Source organism: Pholcus phalangioides, unplaced genomic scaffold, assembly GCF_987345545.1.
Source record: "Pholcus phalangioides strain wild (caught in Gottingen) unplaced genomic scaffold, Ppha-v1.0 ptg000003l_1, whole genome shotgun sequence".
Classification (NCBI taxonomy): Eukaryota; Metazoa; Arthropoda; class Arachnida; order Araneae; family Pholcidae; genus Pholcus; species Pholcus phalangioides.
The window spans coordinates 18,657,688-18,680,846 of record NW_028301596.1 but is presented as its reverse complement, the minus strand read 5'-3'; positions in this window follow the sequence as shown (position 1 = coordinate 18,680,846).

The following is a 23,159-nucleotide window of genomic DNA, read 5'->3' as shown; positions in this document are numbered from 1 at the left end:
CAGACGGTTCGCAATTTACAGTCTTGTCAATGATTCAGGAGAAGAGACATGCTTTTGCCGAACAGGTAATCGGAACAAAAATAAACTAAAAGACGGGAGGAGCAGCTTCTATTAATTATCCTGCATGAAAGGTATCGCGTTTAATTTGGAAATTTTCAATTGAATTTTGTTTTTGTGTATTAGGTAATTCTTATAATCTTATCTTTTTAGTATTTTATGGAATACTATTTATTTCTTGAGATATTAAAGTTATTGAGTTCAATTGGCTTAGGTTTCAAATAAATTTATGTCCATAATGAAAATGGAAATCCCCAGTACCGCACACAGATGCGCTTGATCTTATATTTTTGTTTGGTGCATTTTAAACTTAAAAAAATTCAGGACAGTTTCATTTTGCAGAGATAGTTTTTTCAGAATATTGCATAATCATGAGTAATTACTGAAAATAAATTATAATCAGCCATAATTTATTATAAATATGACTTCTTAACTTTCTAATTGTGTTTTTGGATGTCCGTATAAAAAGTAAATTTTTTTAAAATTTAATAACTGCAATTCCGCTTGCCAACTTTGAACATTTACATTCCGCAAGGACGACTTTAATATCTGTCACCGTTTTCTTACTAGCATTTTGAAAACTCTCAGTCGATTGTGTGACACTGTAAACTCACACAAGGTAGCATATACATACATCGAATTTCAAAATTTAAATAAATATATACAGGGTGTACCAATTATGAAACAAGGGTGTCAAAAGTTTAAGAACAAGTTAAAAAAAAATTGGGGTTTTCTGTGTCATAGACATGGCCGCAAGTTTCAACGTAAATACATTCATCGTGCTTTGAGCCGCTTGGTGCGCCCTGACATAATGATGACCAAGTGGTTGAAGGCACAAAGAACGTATTTACGTTGAATCTTGCAAGCCTGGTGCCCAGACCAAGGAGAGGTATTAAAAGCAGACTGGTATTATTGAATTTGCCTTAACAAGATCTGCATAAACAACACTGATATAATCTGAATTCTTCTTGAGATATAAGCATTTTGACCATTTTCTCACGCAACTTTTTGCGAATGCCCTCCAGTGACGTCAGATGATTTAAAAGACATATTATTCACGTGGAGAAAGAAACAAAAAAAAAACCTGTTTCCAAATTCCTAGATCCCGCACAAAAATATTTCACGTGCTATATTTATGCTATATTTAGAATTATCTTAACATCAAATCACTTCGAAGTTCTATTGTTTTCCATGAACAGAACAGGATTTTGTAAACTTTGTTTGGATGCAAAGAACGTCTTTATGGCAGCTTTCAGCTTCACAACAGCTCAATAATCATTCCCATTTTTCTACACTGATCGGGTTAATACAAACCCCATGAGTTCCCTATTGGATTCAGATGCAGTCTTGGGGGCTACCTAGTCAAAATATGCACCGCACCCTTACCAGACGCGGGCCCGGTGTGAAAATTATTATGTTAAAATGTTATCATAACATTGCCTCTTCAAGTTTTGTGATGAAATCGATCGAAAAACGAAACTTTCAAACAAGATCAAAGAACTCCTACGTACTATTCGAAGATAGCGCATAAGAAAAGTATTGTTCTTCCGGTTCCGTAAAGATGCCGTCCTAACTTCGTTAATAAGTAGCTGACTCTCGATACTTCTTTCACCCATCCATGTCTAAATGAACCACGCTAACATCCATATAAACTTGTAATGGGAAAGGAGGAATTCCATACACACGGGCAAAGGAACATTACAACAGCCATTGAGAAACTTGACTGCTTGTTCTTTTTGGAGGTAAAGCAAGACAGGACAAGTCTCTCTCTTCTCCCAAAATACTTTCAGATAAGGTCGAACAAAGAAATTTTCTTCTGACTTTAAGAAAGAAAAGCGAAAGTAAAGAAAAAAAAGAACTTAAAGTAACTGTAATAAAGAGGAGAAAACACCAAAAAACTTGAGCTGCACAATTTTCAAGAAAATGCTGCTCCGGGGGAAAGTGTTTCTATTTTTTTCATTTATTTGTTTATTTTTTTTGCAACCAAGAAAACTAAAGTTTAAGAGATTCTTGCAAAACATATGAACGAAATAAGAAAAAAGACAAAAGGTGAAATTACAAAAAAGAAAGAATCAGAGAATTTTCATGGTCGTCACTGGGGTCATAAGTACTATATATGCCGATGATTTTTCTGTTAAAACTTTGCATTTCGAATTCTTATTTACCTGTATTTTACTTTTTGGTGTGGTTATATGGGAAAAACTTTTCGGGGGTATCAGACGCTGCTTTTCAGCTTTGAAAGTCAGCCGTCAAAAAAACGTTTTGAATAAAATATTATCATTTATTCCAACCACAATCCTTTTTTGCAATTCATGCACTAAAAGAAAGTTTCTATATTGTTCAAAAGTTAGACACATAAAAATCAGGCTCATATAGTAAGGGCCGTTTCATGTCTTTGATGTTGCGCCTTCCGACTTGTCTCAGTGGGCGTTGTCTCGGGGGTTCTGTGAGACGTCACGGCCTTGCTACTTTTTATTGCACACGACATCAGCGTTGATGACACTACGCCCTGTAGGAAGCATTTGCTTCCTACAGGGCGTTGGAAGTGTTTGGAACTTGTGGGTGCACATAGGAAATTTAGATTCCTGATCAATTTAGTTGGGTGCTCATACCCATACTATAAATTACCGTGGGTGCTCGAGCATCTCACAGTCGGCTCCGATGCCACTTTCTTCCCATGTTTTTTTTTCTGTTGTATTGGTAATAACGAAGTAAACAATTCTTAAAACTACACCTAACTCAAATGAAAATAAAAGATAATCAAAAATCATTAGAACGATCGAAAGATAATTTACATCTGTCCCGAGATGGCTTTCAATCAACCCAAGATAACTAACGTACGTGTTTCAACTGGAATAGATCCTAGAAAAATATTCTCACCTCATAAGCAAATGCTAAACTTATCATTTTAAAACGAAGCAATACGCAAATACTAAAGGACAATAATGGAAAATATAATTTTGGAAATAATTCATTAAAATGGGCAGTACAGCGATTGCTCAAACTGCCCTAATTATCAAGGTAGAAAAGCGTGCGCACACGGTTCTGCAGGCGAATGACGTCACGCGTGATGTCAGCTTGTACCGACGCCAGTGCCTCATGTAGGCTGATCGTACTTTTTATATGGCCCTGGGTCAACACCTTCTATAGCAGAAAGTCTCCGCGCGAAGCGTTGACATCACTGAAGTCGTCCATTTCATCTGTAGCCATTGAATATAGCAGTCCGACGTATGCGAAATCTTTACCTTTTTTGTAGTATATTCAATGGCTATAGGTCAAATGGACGACTTCAGTGACCTCACGAGCTTCGCGTTGAGGCTATAGAAGGCGTTGCCTGGGCTAAGGGAAGGTCAGGTCAGTCACAAAAAAGACAAGTGGGGGATTTTTCTCGATGTGGATTTTCTCGTTGAAGTACGATCACCTACATGAGAACCTTCATTTAGTTTCGCTTCGTGTTATGCAATAATATAACTTTGTTTCAGTTTTAATTGAAAGTTTTCGTTCGTTTCAATTGAAAAAAAAACAAACAAAACACGAAGATTTCACATATTTTACAAAAGTACAAAACAGATACCGACATGGCTTTAAAATAGGGACTGTTTGTACTGTGAATACAGACTCCTCGTAGCCGTAATACAAAGGATAAATGTAGCTTATGATGGATCTAAGTGGTTTTAAATTAATGACTTTTTATATAAGACCATTTAAGCAATTACATTCCAAGAAATTCATATTTTATAGACATTCATTCCTTGAGTACAGAATATTTTATTAAGGAAACAGAATAAAAGATTTTTATTGGGAAAAGAGGAACAGAAAAGCGGTAAAAAGCACAAAAATGAACAAATAGAATAATACACAAATAAAAGCAGAGAGGAATAATAAGGGGGTAACGGGAAATAACCAAGACGCAAAGCTATATCTTTGTGCTTTCGGTTTTTATTAAGGATAAGACGTCAGCAGGCGCCAGCCAGCATCAACACAGCACCACAATTCAGCGCATAAAGAACCGAAGCGGCACGTACTACAAGAAAGAACACTACGTGATCCACAGAAGGATCCGGATAACACACCGAACTGGAGGAGAAACGAAATACCAGCAGCCATCAAATTCGATAAAGACATGGAATCCAGAATAGTTTGAAAACAGCAAGAAGGAAAATAAAAAAAATATATATAATGAAAATGATTTAGTGAAGATACGAATACAAATATCGGTGGTGCCCTTTCGTTTGTATCAAAAAAAAAAAAAAAAAAAAAAAATATATATATATATATATATATTAGTGTAGGAGGTATTACACTGAAAATAGGAATATATACATTCACATGAATTTCCAAGTATTACACTTTTCCAAATGTTCTCTGTGTTCTAAAAAACTGTATACACAAAAATAATATTGTGATATTTTTTTTAGGAAGTAGGGAAAATATTATATTCAACATAACTGGTACTGACACACTTAAACCAGGACCTTTATCTGCTTCCCTAAATGATATGCTAGTTAACTAAAAAATAATAATAAAATAACGACGTCGATCTCCAATGCCTCTAATGTGCTGAAGCCCCCCCCCCCCTTTTTTTTCCAGTGGGGCCGAGAATGTATACATCAATCAATTAAGCATCATTCAAGCTTTCTGAAACTCACACAATGTAAAAATGTAAAAAAGATGTGAGAAAATCTAAATCTTCACTAGACACATGAAGTTAGAGTTTGCCAAAAAACATTTAAATTTTTCTGCAAAGGTGGAAGATTTGGTTGTTTCTAATATGAAAATGGGAGAAAGAATAGGACAATAAAAAAAAAGACCACAAAGTAGGAAACTTAGCTACTTTAAGATGACTATTGAGGAAAACATAAAATTAAAAACTTTCTTTGGAATTCAAATCAATAAAAAGCTAACTAGTAAAACTAACTAATTTCTCTTTTGTGATGAAATGAATTAAACCCAAAACATTTGAATGATAATTTAGCAAAATATTCTTCTCTTTTTCTTGATTTTTCATACTTCTCACGTGATATTCACTAAAAGTATGAAAAGGAAAATACCGGTAGGTTCTGACTATCATTTGAGGGACCCCTACGCAGGCGGGCATAATTCCGATATTGACAAAGGTTCTAGTTCAAGATTCAAAGACATTGGTCAGTCAGCGAAAATATTATATGCTGTTTGAATTTGGAGGCTCCTGTGCGGGAGTCAGGGCTAGAATACAGGTTAAGAGGGAAAATTGATGGAAATTAACGATTTCAATAATCGATATCTCGGTGGATTTATCTTCAAGTATTGAAATATATTTTATTGATTTTGCAGTAGATTATACTAATTACATATTTTTAATGATAGGTGGAAATATAAAAAAATATATTGTTTTCCCACTTTCGTCAATTATTATTTTACATATATGAAACTTACATAGCCGAATTCACTAACGTATCGTAAGCGGGGAATTGAGATCTCAGTCTAACCTTGTCTGACGGTAGTTTAAAACTCATTCTTCAGCTGCAGAAAGTTGCTGAGTGTAAAACTTCTAAAACGGGGGGAGGGAAGAAACGGTGTTGGAATTAGACCTTTTTTCCTTCCCTGCTGATAAAGGAAGAAAAACAAGCAAGAAGGGCGACAGGGTTGCAATATCTCGCCAGTGCTGTTACTAAGAACGACATTACACATTTAGTATCATAGCTGGAAATCACTCGCATAGGAAGTGTTAATTCCTTTTTGGAGACAGTTTCTTTGGATCAAAGTAATTTCGTAATTTCACGAAAATTTTCCTATTTGATCTAGGAACTTTAATGGAACATCCCGGTTATAAATTTATAAATTTTAAGGGGGAAGAGCTTCAAGTGTTAAATCTGGACTTAACGCCTAATTGAAGACAATCTGCTACAAATACTTTGAAATTTTTTCAAACCTTCAGAAACATCTACCCAGCGAGTTCAGTGTAGAAATAATACAGATGTAGAAATGGCTCGAAATCCCACGTGATATGGTTTCCGTTCACTTTATATAATTCTTTTCTTCCGTTCGCTTAACATAGGAAATGAGTTTAAACGTTGACCACGTTTCGAGTAAGTAACAGCAGCAATCTAACAGATTGCCTTTCTATTTTTGTTTTTTATTTTTCGCAACAGGAAAGCGGAAGGCTCCAAGTGTGAAGTGGCTTCTATTCCCGGCGGTGGCAGTGGTCATTCACTTAAAACATTAATGCCAAGCTCTCTAATAAACGCTTTCCTCGTCTTGGAAGGAAATCAGCCTGAAAGAAGCTAAAAAAAAAAAAAAAAAAGGGAGGATTAGAGAGCAACCCGAAGGGGTGCTTTTAAAAAATGCAGAATCCATTCGACAGATGAAAGCCGTAAATGACCAGCCTACTGATGACCTAGCCATTTTCACGTAGCTTTCACCCGATTTTTCTTTTCCTTTCCTGTTATGTGTGTGTGTGTGTGATTCTAGTAGAACTTAATGAAAACGTTCGCTCACGTGCAATTGCTTCGTTCTCACGATTTCCATTAAATGCGTCAATGAAATGATGTGTTGATCCGTTCATTAAAAGATTTCATTTCATTTATCTTTCAAGAAGATTAAGCGGAAATATTCAATTCAGATAATTGTGGAAGTTTTGAGAATTTTCTCTGGAAGATTTTCATCAGTTGAATGATCGATTTCTGTTTTTACTGTGATTTTTGTAAAATTCTCATCCAATCGCTCACGATTCGAATGTATTATCGAGTATTATCAAAATTCTTAGTATCGAGTATTGTCAAAATTCTGAGTATCGAGTATTATCAAAATTCTTAGTATCGAGTATTGTCAAAATTCTGAGTATCGAGTATTATCAAAATTCTTAGTATCGAGTATTGTCAAAATTCTGAGTATCGAGTATTATCAAAATTCTTAGTATCGAGTATTGTCAAAATTCTGAGTATCGAGTATTATCAAAATTCTTAGTACCGAGTATTATCAAAATTCTTAGTATCGAGTATTGTCAAAATTCTGAGTATCGAGTATTATCAAAATTCTTAGTATCGAGTATTGTCAAAATTCTGAGTATCGAGTATTATCAAAATTCTTAGTATCGAGTATTGTCAAAATTCTGAGTACCGAGTATTATTAAAATTCGTATGCATGAAGTGCGATTGAAAATTATTGTATTCAATCCAAATGAATTTTACAGTATCATGTTTATATAAGAATTTCTTGTATCATGTTTATATTAGAATTTCTTGTATCAAGTTTTACTGGAATTTCTTGTATAAAGTTCTTTTAGAAATTACAGAATAAAGTTCTTTTAGAAATTACAGAATAAAGTTCTTTTAGAAATTACAGAATAAAGTTATTTTAGAAATTACAGAATAAAGTTCTTTTAGAAATTACAGAATAAAGTTCTTTTAGAAATTACAGAATAAAGTTCTTTTAGAAATTACAGAATAAAGTTCTTTTAGAAATCACAGAATCAAGTTTTATTGGAATTTACAGTATCAATTGTTGTTGAGTTTTCAATGATCTGGTGCTATTAAAAAAATTTCTAGTATCAGCATTATTAAAATTTCTAGTATCAAGCATTATTAAAATTTCTAGTATCAAGCATTATTAAAATTTCTAGTATCAAGTATTATTAAAATTTCTAGTATCAAGCATTATTAAATTTTTTCTAATTAAGTGTCATTCGAATTTCTCTTGTAAAGTGTTATTGACTTTTTTTGTATCATAGTGTTATTAAAATTTGATTTATTAAAATGCATTTTACATTCGCGACAATGAAATGATTTGTTGATCCGTTTATAAAGTAAAATTTGATTTCATTTACCTTTCAAAGAGATTCAGTGGAAATATATTCCATCGAGATAATTGTAAACGTTTTGAGAATTTTTGAAAATGTTTTTTTTTCCAATTCAATTATGGATTTCTGCTTTTTTTCGATTTTTGTAAAATTCGAATCCAGTTGCTAATGGCTAGTGAATCAAACGCTCGAATTTTCTCGTTTGTGATAATAATTGGAACTTCGATATCAATCTTTCATTTTCTCTGTTAGTTTGAATTTTAAACATGACGATTTCACAATCTCGGATGTCACGTGATTGAATTCAATTAGTGAAACACCCATGTAATATATCTATAAACTCATCCTGGAATGAAGCATCACATGCTTTGATGAAATCTCTCTATTCAGCGAGGGTTTTCCACCAGCCCATGTCCAGGTTCAGTTTTTTTGTCAGGCCCCGTCAATTTCTTTCATTAGACCTTGAATATGCCAAAAGATGCTCGAGGTTTCATGAGTTCGATGTAGATGGAGTCTTTTCTTACTGGAGGTCAGTCTTACATTTGTAGAGGAGAGAGATTGTCTAAGGACAGAATTGACTGAGACATACCTCAAAAACTCTTCGTATAGATCCCAGTAAAAACGTCCCTCCTATGGGACACGGGTGGTTAAATGATCGAAATTTACATGGTTATTTTACATGAAGGTGCACACGATGAAGAACACACCTCTTGGAAAATTTCTGTTTCTAAATATTAAAATTTCCCGCATTAAGTGCTATTCCCGAGTGGCGTGGTGGTAATATGCTCGTCTACCACCGTGAGCGTTGCCGTCACGGTCCTTAGTTCAAACCCGTTTATGAAAATAGTCTGAAGCATATAGATAAAAGATAAATCCCCTAACCACACACAGCTTGAGGCGACTACCGATAGATGGTGCCATCATTTCGAACTCATCAATGACAGTAAAATGCAATATAGCGATGTGGTTAGTGTTTTAGTGAAGTAGTATTAAAAACAAGTGTGTTGTATATATATTAAAAATTCTACTATTAATCGTTACTGAATTTTCAATTACCTGGTGTTATCAAAATTTATCGTATCGAGTGTTGCTAAAATTTCTAGTATCGAGTTTAATTGAAATTTCTCTTAATAAGTGTTATCGAAATTTCTGTTTCAAATTCTGTATTTAAATGTGTTATATATATTAAAAATTCTACTATTAATCGTTACTGAATTTTCAATTACCTGGTGTTATCAAAATTTATCGTATCGAGTGTTGCTAAAATTTCTAGTATCAAGTTTAATTGAAATTTCTCTTAATAAGTGTTATCGAAATTTCTGTTTCAAATTCTGTATTTAAATGTGTTATATATATTAAAAATTCTACTATTAATCGTTACTGAATTTTCAATTACCTGGTGTTATCAAAATTTATCGTATCGAGTGTTGCTAAAATTTCTAGTATCAAGTTTAATTGAAATTTCTCTTAATAAGTGTTATCGAAATTTCTGTTTCAAATTCTGTATTTAAATTTACACTACCAAGTATTTTTAAAATTTATATCATCAGGTCTTATTGAAATTTACACTGTCAAGTATTTTTGGAATTTACAGTACGAAGTCTCACTGAAATTTATCAACTGTTTATTGGTCTTATTGGAATTTATATTATGAATTGTTATTTATAGTATCAAGTAGTGTTGTAATTTCTAATATATCAGGTTATCGAGTTTCTTCTGTATCAATAGGTAGCGGCATTACAATTTCTAGTATGAAAGTGTTATCGAAATTTTGTTTTTGAATTTTATTAAAATTCAAAATCAAGTTTTCAACATGGAAATTTTTTTTTTGATTCTGTAATTTTATATATATCGTTTTCGGTTACATGCAGTATATATATATAATATCAACCGTGCGGCCATGTGGACATCGTGCTGGACTCTCATCTTAACGATCCAATTTCGAACCCCATTGATGGCAGTGGTGGTTCGGCTGAAATTGGTTTTTTGCGGCTTTGATGCATGAATGCGAGCACGTCCTGCTATTTGAAAATGTCTATCCGCAAAGAGCAAGCAGATCTCCAACGCGATACTGCAGGTGTGCAAGAGCTGCGCCAATTGCGCCAAACTGCGCCGAAACGGTTCTCTTGCTACATGGTGCGACAAGGCGCCGAATCCCTGCGCATTTGCGCCAATTCTTGTTTCTGGTTCGTGGAGGTACCGCTAATGCACTGTAGTGCGTCAAATACCGGGAATTTAGGAAAAAGAAGAATGAAAATTTTGTTCACGGGACGCGTTCTTTCCGAGACACGGAAAAAAATACGGAGGGAGAGACTATTTTTTTTTCCACTTCCCACCATCTACCACAATCGCGTTATATCGTGACCTTGGAAAGTAGTTCTACTACCTTGAAATATAAAGTGCTATACTGTTATTGGTTAACCGCCAGGCTATCAAAGTCCCTGAATGAATATGCCGAATTTTCCGATTTCGGAGACCGTTTTTTCTCCTGCGGGTTATATACTGAAAATTACGGTAATTTCGCGGCTGCCAACCTGCGTTCAAAGACCGCATACATCGAAATGAGGATTGGTTTACTCGTTTAAATTACCGACATTTTTCGAAGATCATTGGAAAAAAATGGGATCTGTTAAAACTCCAGCTAAAATATTCATAGTTTTGTCATCTAGTCACTATGCGGTCGTGTGATTATCGTCGGCAGTTGCCGATCGTGGTAATTTCATATTGCCAAAATCCGGATTTGGTGAACACAGGGGAGGCTCGAGGAAAACAATTTCTACCCATGCGGAATCTGTTTTTGGCGCTACTGACGGCGTTGTTTTTTTGTTTTTTTTGTAAACAAAGCTTTTTTCACCCTTTCCATTCCATTTGGCACCCCTCCTAGGGCGGCGCCCAATATGGCGGCACGGTCCGCCACTGCATTGGTGGGGGAGGGGCATGCTTTTAACAATAGTCAAAGGAAGGAGTTTGTACTAGGAGCATGTGCTCATTTTACATAACTTCTGTGAGATACCTTTTTTTTATATTAATGTCCTACCTTTCCAAAACATGTTGGAGAGAATGAAACGTTTGCACTTCCCGTCGTGCATTGCTGGGATGGTACATTACTCCCTCACGTATTGCTGGGATGTTGCTCAACTTTGTATCACCAACAAAACTATTAATTATGTGTGATGAATGGGTTGCACTACAATGCAAATAATTACAAGAAGTGAAATCAGTTCAGAGAATAGATAGATGTTGGGCAGACATATTCAAACTTTATAACCTTGAAAGCAGCCCAAAGTTAAAAATTTTGCCAGTTTTGGTGAAGGCTTTTTTATTTTTAGCACATGGTAACGCAGACAGTGAAAGAGAGTTCATTGTTAACAAATGAATAAAAGTCTGTTCGAACATTGAAAAATCTGTCCATCCAATGCATTAATGGAATAAGACATATAAAATCTTATGTTCAAGGGCATGAAATATTTGAAAAAAATTGTCATTGAGATGCTGAACTTCTGAAAGCAACTCGTGATTCGTAATATATTAACATGCTATTAGGTTGAAAAATTGTTTAAGTAAATAAGGTATTTATATTTTTCTCGTTTTTTGCATTTTGCTTTTAAATTTAATAATTCCTTTAAATTTTGCGAAAAGCTAATTTTTTTTCACGGAAACCCTTATTATATTCTGCACACACTATTTTTATATATCAGGATGATTAAGATTTTGGTGTTCAAGCAGCAGAAATTCTTGTTGCCTAGGTTTTTAGTATGCATGTTGCTTAATTTGAAAAGAGTCTCATAATTTTTATTCATCATTTCAGTAATGCATGTTTTAGTAGTGACAGATAAGATAATTCAGAAAAAATTTAAATAGATTTTAATTTGTGAAGGAAATTTATTTAGAATTATTTGTTTCAACCATTTTTGTCAAAACTTTTGGCATTTCACAGAAAAATTACTCCTTATATTGCAGATATAGTTCGTTTTTAGTTCTGCTCCATTTTCAAAATTTCTGCTCCAAAAATGAACTTTGCTGCTCCGAAATAGATGAGGGGCGCTTGCACCCCTGGATACTGGCATAACGTGAAAAATTCAAGCATTCCTATCTTTACTTCAGAAAATGAAAAACTGATGGCAGCCCGAACAAGACACAAGTGCAACTCGACAATATAAACACGTTTAGGGCCACACCCATTCTAAGAAACACAAGCTTTTGCCGACAGCCTGACGCTGCTGTCATGTGACACTTCCGTGACCAATCAGCTGGGTCGAAATTAGGAAGTTCGGGAAAAAGTTGTCGAAGACGAGGCTTTTTTCTTAAGGTACTGGGGGGGGGGGGGGACAGATAGACGCAAAAGACGAGTCTCCTCTCGGAACACGGGGGGGGGGCATGCAATGTTTCCATACCAAAGGAACGTTAACTTCTACCCGGCCATGGAAGACGACGCTCCTGAACCATCACCTCTCATGAAAACTCCCGTGGCCACCTCTCTCCATCCGCATCCAACATTGGTCATATACAAGACGAGTATGGATGATAGAGTCTGAAAGGGTCGACCTCAGCGAACGTATCTCAATCAGATCGAGGACGTTTTTAGCAAAGGCCAGCTTAGGTTAATAACAATGTACCTCTATATAGTTTAATTTTAGAAAAATTTGGCTCTCGAAAGAAATTTCAATCGTTGTACTGATGATATTTGGCTCTGTTGACTAAGGAGTTTGCCGACCACTGGTCTAGGGTATTGGTTAGATTTCCCGCAGGGGCAGTTGAATTTCGCATCAGCCAGCTGTTAAAAACCTTTGTATAACATCATATACAGAATATAAGTTGCACTTATTACGAGCAAATTTAATGAACAGAATTCATTACGTGATTTACCTAAATACTGTATGATATTAAAAAATGCATTATACCTTGTTGCGTAATGTATTTAGATACATATTCTCAATTTCCCGATACCACTTCACACTTATTAAGTTATATTTCTGGGGTATTTTTTATCTAATTTGCTTCTTCAGCTGAGTTTTTTACAATCGTCATCGAATTTTTTTGGCTAGAAATAAAAATTTTCAAGTATACAAACTGTTAGGGTAAGCATTGACGAATCTCACAGCGAATATCACATCTGTTCGATCCGGAAATTTCATCTGTAATTAATTTATCCCGAATATCCACGTTCCAATTACCCTGCATACATGAGAGATGTTTTCAATCATACCTATAACGAATCGTTCCCTAATTAAATGAACATACTCATATACGCTATACGATAAATATTTCAAGAGGACATTAATTAGCGAGAGAAATTTTTCATTTCGAAGAATTACTAATGTTCACATATATATTCCGAGTTTTCATCGTTAAGGAAAATATATTTAATATACATTTTTGTCTTAAAGACGTTCAGAATATATTCCACATTCCTATTAACTAATTTCATTATGTTGCTTTGAAAATAATCTAATATAATAATCTACTATGTGCACTGATATTTATGGAAATAATATTATTCTCATATGGAATGCATTTTTTATATAGGATTTTCTTGAAGGAAAGTTAAGTTTCTGCAATTTTTATTAATTACAAATTTTATGCAAATATTTGATAAGGGAATATAAGATATATTATGTATACTTTAAATATGATAAAAATCCAATATTTTGGCGAATTTCATACTTTTCCGTAAATTTATTACTTTTCCGTAAATTTATTACTTTTACCGACGATTATGCGTAATACACGTTTCGATGTTAAAGTTGATGAATACCAAAACAATTATCACTTTCGCTGGTAATCATCTAATTATAAGTATAGTAATATATAAAATAAGTATCTAAGCGACGTTGGTAAACATGATGAATCGTACAAAATTCTCCACATTTTGTAGTTGTTACGCATAACCGCCATTTCGCATTGGTAAATTTTATGAATCGATCCCGTAGCCGCGATGAGATTTATTATTTATATGACCGTACTTGAGAGCCCAAAGCCTACACCGGATATAATGAACTTTGATTTAACGAATTTTTGTGAATATCCCCAAAATAACTCCAATAATTAATTCCTATTTGACGAATTCTGAAATTTTGTCTCGATAGAACGAACTGCTAATTAACAAATCTTACGACTGTACATCCATATAACGAACTCTCAGGTAAGAAATTTTACGATCGCACCCGATATAACGAACTCTCGTTTGACAAATTGTTTGATTTAACAAACTTTTACCTATTTTTGTGACTATGCCATCAGATACCGATGTATCGGATCCGATATATATTTATCAAACATACTAGACTCATTGAGAATGTTTCCATATTTATCAAATTCACCAGTTACAATAGGCTATTATGCATTACCACCAGTGAAAGGGATAAATTTCAAGTATTTATTAGATTTACTAGATACGGGTCATAATCACCAGTAAAAAATTATGTTTTTAATAATTATCAAATTTATCAATGATGCTTTGGATTTATGCACACTCGCCGGTAAAGGTGATCATTTTATCAAACTTACAGTGGCGATTGGAAGTTACGCCTAATAATCGGTTATTATTCGTAATAACGGACTCATCACATTCACCGTGACATATACACAAAAATGATTTCATTAATAACCAATGGTATTATTTCAATTGCAACCCGATATAATGATCTCTCATTGAACAACTTTTGCGATCGTACCCTGATATACCGAACTCATATTGAACGAATTCTTTCATTTAAATAATTTTCACAAATTCTTGTGCCTATGCAATCAAACTCCAATATAGAAAAACGCCTATTTAACGAATTGTAAAATCGGACCCATTATATCTCTAGTGGTCCGACTATACTGTATATCAAACATACAAGACCTTTATTTGGGAATTTGTTTTCTCATACTTACCAAATTCTCTAATTTTTCTGGGTAGGTGTAATTAGTGAATTCGAAATACGCTTTTACCATAATCACTGGTAAAAACGATAAATTTAAATTTTCCATCAAATATGTGAGTTACGCTTGGGTTTTATGCATAATTGCTGTAAAAATTATAAATTTCTCGAGTTTACAGGGAGGATTGACAATTGTATATACAGTCGAATTCCGTTATAGCGAACTCCAAGAGACCGGAGAAATCACTTCGTTAAAATGAAAAATTTCGTTATAAAGGAATTCCATGTTTTTGCATTGTTCTCATGTAAACGTATCTGAAGGATTAGAAAAGTGTTCGTTAAAGCGAGAATTTTGTTATAACGGTATTCGTTAAAACGGGATTCGACTGTACCAAATATATCACATTTACCTTAACATAATACACAAAAAATGGTTTCATTCATAACCAATGGAATTACTTACAGAAAAGTAAGATGTTATAAAAATTTAGCATGATTAGGAGTTATTTTTGGATCGCATTTCCCCGGGATCCAACGGAGCAAAACATTACTAGGTAACATAATAGAGAACAGAGAGAGAGAGAAATTTTGAGAAAATTCTACTTTTTCTAAACGAAAGTTAGAGTTACGGGAATAACTCACCAGGACAGATGGTTTCCATCGATTTTTGTCTTTTGTTTCAGGGAATAGTTTTATTCGTGAGAAAAAAAGCGAGTTCCCTTGTTTTATGATTCTTTTATGTGGGTAATGTCTAAAAATAGTCTTAATTTGATCTCTGACGAGAAAAAATTCATTTATTAAATCCTTTTGTCTGAATAAAATGTTCTCTCAAATATACTAAACCGCCCCGCTTTTTTGCGGGCAAAAAAAAATTCCGTAAGAGAGCCCGAATCGTATCGGATGAGGGGTGGGTGGGTCTCTGTTTAGATTTTTACTTTACAGCTTGTCCTGTAAGTGCTGATGCGGCCTTTATCTCTCATCATGTCGTAGAGGTATGATTGCAATTTAAAAAATGCTAAAAACTCGTTCAAAAATATTGCCCTGTACCAGTTTCGAGTGGCGGGGTGAGATGCCCGTCTACCATCGTGAAGGTTGCCTTCATTGTCGCAGGTTCAAACCAGGCTAAGAATACGGATATTTTCCTAACGAGCTTGAGGCGACTACCGATAGATGGCGTCTTCATTTCCAACTTATTAATGACAGTAAATTGCAATATAACGATATGGCTAGAGATGGTGTTTAGTGAAGTCGCTTTGAGAGTGAAGATACAGTGTGTCACAAAATAAAATAAAAAAAAAATTAATTTATGGTGACCCTCTTCTCTCACTTCCGATTGTTGTTGCCCTGTCTCTCCTGAGGCCAACACAAAAATTCCATGTTTCTTAGTGCATTACTCGCCACGACATTTCAATTCAAAAAGAGGGAGAAGGTTTTGAAAGAACAGCAAAATCCAACGGAAAATACTCCTTCCCCTCATTTATAATGTCTTTCCCCAACTTTTCTCCGATTTTCGAATTCGAATATCTGTGCGAATATTGCACTTAGAGACTTGGGATTTTGTTTTTGTTGGCCTCAGGAGCATGTCCCCTATGCCGAGATCTTTTCCTCCCCTCCAGACCCGACTTTCACAGGCCCCCTTATGGTAAATTTATAGCGTAAACAAAAAATGATGAAAATCATTCCGGACCCTGTCAGCCCAACCCTTTTGGGGGCTATGCTCAGGAAAAACAGGGCAACATTTTTTTAATTGGAAGTTAAAAGACGGAGGGCCGTATGAAAATCCATATTTTTTTATTTTGTGACACTGTATTTTCACTCTCAAAACTAGTAGAGGGTAATTTTTGAACGCTTTTCGAGAATGTTTTAAACTTCAACTATACCCTCAAGATGGGCGGTTGATGAGATAATGGTCACATTAGCACTTACAGGACTCCCTGTACGGCATTTATAATAACTTGAGTGGTTCTTTTTGAATAACATAAAATTCTGACCATATAAGATGCGTTTAATGTATTGAAATTGCATAATTTCTGCATAGATACGCAACTAAAATTATTAAAGTACATTATTAAAGTAATTAAAATTATTAAAAGAAATATTAAGGTAAAAAGACTGTAAAGGTTTTATGAAACTACATTTTATGAACATTTATGAAAAAACATTTTATGAAAATGTAACCAAACGCTTATCAATTACGTCCGAGTAAATGCAACCAATAAGCTTGTTAGTTTATATAAATTTTTTTTTTATAAAAGTTGCAAGGTTTATATGAAATAGTTTTTTTAAAACTTTTAGTGTGTAATCCCGGCCTTAGTGATAGAGAGCGATAATTACTTGAGCTTGCCGTATCAAAAAACGTGGAATAATGTAAAATTTACGAGGACACAACCAGCAACTCGCGAACTAAACTCGTATCAGAGTTGTCAAACACAAACTTCAAGCGAAAATTTCATTCAAAAACAGCCAAATATAAAAAAAGTGATCAATTAATTAAAATTTCTCCTGCCATCTAGAGAAGCATAACGCGAACCAAAATTCAGATTATTGGTGTCCGTACAGGGAAGTAGCCAATGGAACGAATGATGAAAATGGTGTTCAAGACCGTATTTGAGGGTTACCGTAAAACTGGGGTTCGAAATACATTCTTTAAATAACATTTTTTTGCCGGAAAATATTTATTTGTCCGTAAAACAGGGGTGACCATTAAGAGGGGTTTCACTGTATTATAGAACACATATTTACTAGAAATATTTAAGTGTACGCGAATGTTCTAAAGTGAACGCAATTTATGTTCCTTAGCGCTTACGTAATTTATTAATAAAAGTTGAGTTTTTTGTAGAACATGCGAAATTAGTCAGAATTAAATCATAACTTATTAAATTCATTACGAAAATATCCGATAGAAAGGACTTATGAAATTTATATTAATTAATTAATACATAGAAAGAAATTATAGTCATAAAAAAGAACTTATGAAACTTTTATTGGGATGTTTACTCGTTTTTCCCCCTGAAAAGAAAATCTCTTTCAATATCATTTCTGGGAATGGAAATTTACTTTTTTTGGATATCGTGAATGAAAATTCCAATTTTTAATGATTAATTTGAAGAAAATCGAATTCAGAATCTTAATTAAATTGAATTTGTTTTTTCTGTGTATATTGGAAGTTCTGTGGTGATGTTCCATCATCATTTTAATTGCGATTTTTTTTTGTCAATATCTGTACTTATGAATTATTGAGCAGGATTTTTTTAATATTTTTATTCAGTTTTTTTTAAAAGCATAGTTAAATAAAATTCTGCTTAAAAATAAAAAACAAATAATCAATGAAGAAGAAAATCCAAAAATATTAGAACTGAAGAAAACCGTTGATATTCAGGCTAAACCTGGTGCTCAAAGCTACGTTTTTCAACAGGGATTTCTTAAAACATGGCTGGTGGTTCCGCGTGAAAATGCATTGGATAAGCAGAGGCAACACAGCATTTAAGTAAAAAGTATAGAATCAGAAACAATTCAAGATAACCAGAAATATGTTGAGTTTTCAAGAACATGGGTATTATTTCAAGGGTTCCTAAGAATATGGATTTTGTTTGAATGGTTACTGAGAACACGGAATGTATTCCGAGGGTTCCAAAAAACATGGATTTTGTTTGAAGGGTTGATGAACATGGATTTTATTAAAGAATTGCTGAGAACACGGAATGTAATTCAAGGATTACTGGATTAACGCAACACCTTAGGCTGGTATTACACTATAAAAGTTTGATAAAAGTCCTATTATAAAACTTGAAAAATGCAGCCAATAACGTCAACGAATGCATTTTCTAGAATGTAACCAATAACCTTATTGGTTAGATTTTTCGTTTTATAAAATGGTCTTTATCAAACTTTTATAGTGTAATACCGACCTTAGGGTAAAAGGTTTGAGTGAAAAGAATAGATACATGACAATATAGAATCGGCTTAAAACTATAGGTCAGAGTAGTCATATGCATGAAACGGACGAAGAATCAATATAATATTTTATTATAAACAAAAGTAATGATACACAAGGTTTGTTCAAAAAGTATCCGACCATAATTTTTCGTGCGCAAACCGATGAAGCTAGGGAGGCGTGGTTTGGTTCACGTATGTAAGCGATTACAGTGCGAATGCGTGAATTTTTACCTGCTTTCAGAAGTTGCTTGTCGCCGGCGGACTGCCGATGAGTGAGGGAGTGTAAGTGCGCTGTGTGACAGTTTTGGTTTTTACAAAATTTCAGAAAAAACTTAAACAATGACATTGAATTAATCGTGAAGAACTTACCCGTGAATTTATAGAACCTTTTTTGTAGTACTCCTTGGTAATGGTTGTGCTGTAGGGTGCGTACTTTAGAAAGTTCTGTGCGATCTCCAATCGGCCTTTCATCTGCTCGATCGTTATCAGCTTTGGCACGTACTTCGCTGAGATTCTCCTGAAGCCCAAATCGTCAGTCAAAAGGGGGAATGAACGGATCCAGTTGTAATGCTCTTCTCGTCAGCTAGTTTTCTGATCGTGATTCGACGTTTCTGCGTCACCAGTTATCACTTAGTCAATGATCTCATTTCTGGACCTACCAGGTGTGCTTCACCCTCCACAGATGTGCGGCCATCATTGAAGAAGTTGCACCACTCCTTTATCTGTGTGGTGCCCATTGTTTTGTCTCCGGAGGCCTGTTGAATCTTACGGACTGTTTTCACTCGGGAATCATCAAGCTTCACGCAAACTTCAATGCAGTAGCGTTGTTCAAGTTTTGCTGCCATTTTGTGCAAACCGAAATTGTGATGACGCTCACTTCCTCACTCATCGGCAGTCTGCCGGTGACTGGTAAATTCTGCAGGCAGGGAAAAAAATTCAAGCATGCGTAATAGGATTGCCTACATGAGTGCCTCAAATCACGCCTTCCTAGCTTCATTGGCTTACGCACAAAAAATCACGGTGTGATACATTTTTAACAAACCTGGTATAACGAAATTTGGCCATTTAATCATTTTTGTCGCTCCGCGGTCATTTTATGCACATGAGGACTTATTAGACCTAGTCCGGGACCTACAATTTATTGTCAATTCCGAGCTGCAGTCTTTTTTATACTCACCAAGAGGATGGTGCGTTACCCCTCTATGTGGGACTCCCTGTGGTTGCAAACTTTTTCTGCGGTGTACCCTTGTGTCAGGAAATGTTCTGACAAGGACAAACTGCGTATCGAACTCGCGACGCCTCTAAGCTTCTTTTGGTATTTCAGGAGAGTATCTTGTCGATCTGGGCTACCATAACCAATATAACAATAATACAATTTAAAAATCATATAGAAAACAATATGTAGATAATTATTATTTAATATGCAATATATGAACAAAAAAAAAAGATTACTCATATATCTCTGTGTATATCACCTACAAATATTATCAGAAACATTTGAATTTAGATGAATGAAAATAATATCTCTGTGTAAGAAAGAGTTTTAGTGTGTGGTTTGAGTATCTGAGTGTCAGTTTCAAATATTCGAATATATATATATATATCTTCGAACATATTTATACTATTTTTATTCAAGTAATTAGTTTAAGATGCATAACAACACAACATTTACAAAAAAATAACAAAAAACTCCCTTTCATTAACGTTTAAGAGTATACTTTTGAATTATATCCACTTTGCTCAATTATTCGCTACATCAATTACTTATTAACAAGTTCGTACTTATCAAATAAATTACAATTATGTGTTGAATACTCCGGGTTTCAGCTTCTTTAATTGAAAACAAACACATACCCATTTAATTAATTAGCGTGCTCTCTGTCGAATGTTAATTTAATTGCAAACGTTTTTTTTTCTGTACGGTAGAAGCTGATTTCTCTCTCATGCGTATACAAGAATTACCTACTAATTGAAATCAGACATCAAGTTATTATGAAACTGATTACTTATATGACTTTTGAAAATTTGGTTATATTTATACGGAAAAAAAAAAAAAACTCTCGTAAAAAATAATTGAAAAATGGGAAAAAAATTTTGTCACGTGTTGAAATTTTGATATTATCACACGGGAAATCATTTTCAATTATTATTATTCTTTTTTCTGTTTGCGTGTTCCTTTGATCGTGAAGCCGTTGACCATAAAAGCTTATTTTTTATAGATTTTTTCTTTCATTTGAGATTATTTTAGTGCTAGGTTGAGCTTAAAGGAGTAGGAAAAAGCTTTTTATATACGACGACGGAAAAACCACGGAAAAAAAAAAATATATATATGAAGTGTGATTGCCATTTCTTCCACGTTATTCGAAGTCACGTGCAACGGCAGTTATGGAAGATGAGAGAAATGTTTTAAGTGACTTTTTTTCCCCTCCCACACACACAATTTTTCTTACTATTTTTCACAAATTCGTGAAAAATTGAAAAATTTGTAATTTTTGTGTTTAGTTTATAATATTTTTGAAATGTTTTTTTTTGTGTGTGTGTGTGTGCTATCATCGTGGGATATAGATTAGATTAGACTTCCTTTGCGAAATATATTATGAAATAATTTAGATTTTTCTGATATCTGAACGAATACATGATTCATAGAGTGATATATAGGGTATCCAATAAATTCGTAATGATTTCACAGGTTTTAACGTGTGTTAAGCTGAAGTATTTGGGAAATGTTCTACACTGGGGGGCATATCACACGTACTCGGACCCGAGAACACGCGTGGGGGTGATCAGACGTGATATTATTAAAATGCAGTGCACTTCGCAAATTCGCAAATAATTCAAACATTCATAAAAATTGGAGGAATCGATACATTTGAATGCGATTTGAAGAAGAAAAAAAAAACCAGTTATTATCACGACGAATCTTTTTTTGATGCAGAAAAAATACATACATATTTACAGTCGAATCCCGTTATAACGAAATCCAAGGGACCAGAGAAATCACTTCGTTATAAGGAATTCCAGAATTTTACATTGTTTCTATGTAAACTTATCTAGAGGATTAGAAAACTTTTCACTAAAACAAGATTTTCGCTATAACGGTATCCGTTAAAACGGGATTCGACTGAAAATATAGATAGATTATATATAAGTTAAAATCTATGTATCAGTTGAATATATATATACATATATAAGTTAAAATATTCGTTGAAGGAAGGCCCTGCGATACAGAAATTATAATTCGAAGAAAGGTTTAGGTCAGGAATTTTGGAATTCGCAATCGTGCACTGCTTTCTGTCGGCAAAAATTTGTACTCAATCTTTTGTGTATTAAAAGAATAATTAATTTTTAATAATAATTAATAATAATTTTTCTTGGATATATATTTTTTGCAATCCATATTTAAATAATAACAAACTATTTTTTTTCAAATTTCATGAATTTTTAAACTATTTACGAATTTATGGGACATCCTGTATTTTCCTTTAGAAGAAATATTGTTCATATTTAAGAAACATAATTAAATTATATAAAACTTGTGAAGCCTTTTTATTTTCCACAACGGACCGCATATTACTCCAATATTTACCGGTCCAAAATTTGCACACACATTTCCGTTTGCTTTTTTCTATCGGCACAATAGGAACAAAACAGGTTGAGAACCCTTGTTCTATTGAGGCAATATATCCATTGCAATAAATATAATCCTTAAGAATCCTGAATTTGATTCTGATCCTTGGAATCCATAAATTTATAATTTTTGGAAATATTTAGAAATTATTAGGGAAAAATTGATAAAAATTTCATTTCTTTTCGGTTGTGTAAAAATGGAAAACACTGGACTTTAATAAAAGATAATATTTGTTCTATTCTATGTTTACGAGAAAATACGACTAACATATTTCTGGTTGTAATTTCAGCTCATTATGTGAAGGAAAAAAAAATGTGCCTAGCAACGAAATGCGAGATATTTATGCTCCCCCACAGGCAACATAAAATATTCACGTAATATTGAAAATTTTAAAATTCCACTGAACAGAGAAGCAATTCTCGGGAGTAAAATTATTTAAACAAAATTTTCGGCATGTAATTTTTATAAAAGAATTTTTTTTTTAAAAACATGGAAAAGCGGTAAATATCTGGTATGTTTATTCAAGTCGTACTATTTAGAAGTATTTTCTCAAACTATTCAAAAGTCACGAGCAGAGAAGTCAAGAAAAGTCTTTTTTTTTGTTTGCTGCATAGCTTCGTTATTAATGGAATCCATATTTTTAAAATTCTTATCGAAAAGAATTGAAATCTGATATAACAGTATTTGAAATAATTTAAAAGAAATTTCTTAAATTTGAGATGATGGAAAACAATCATATTGACACACTGATCTTTTGAAGGAGAATAAACAAACATTAGATCATGTTATGTATACGTTACAGAAAATCTAATAATTCTGTAACTATACATAATAACAGGTTATTATGCATACTTACTAACTATCTTGGTAAGTTTGATAAATTTATCACTTTTAC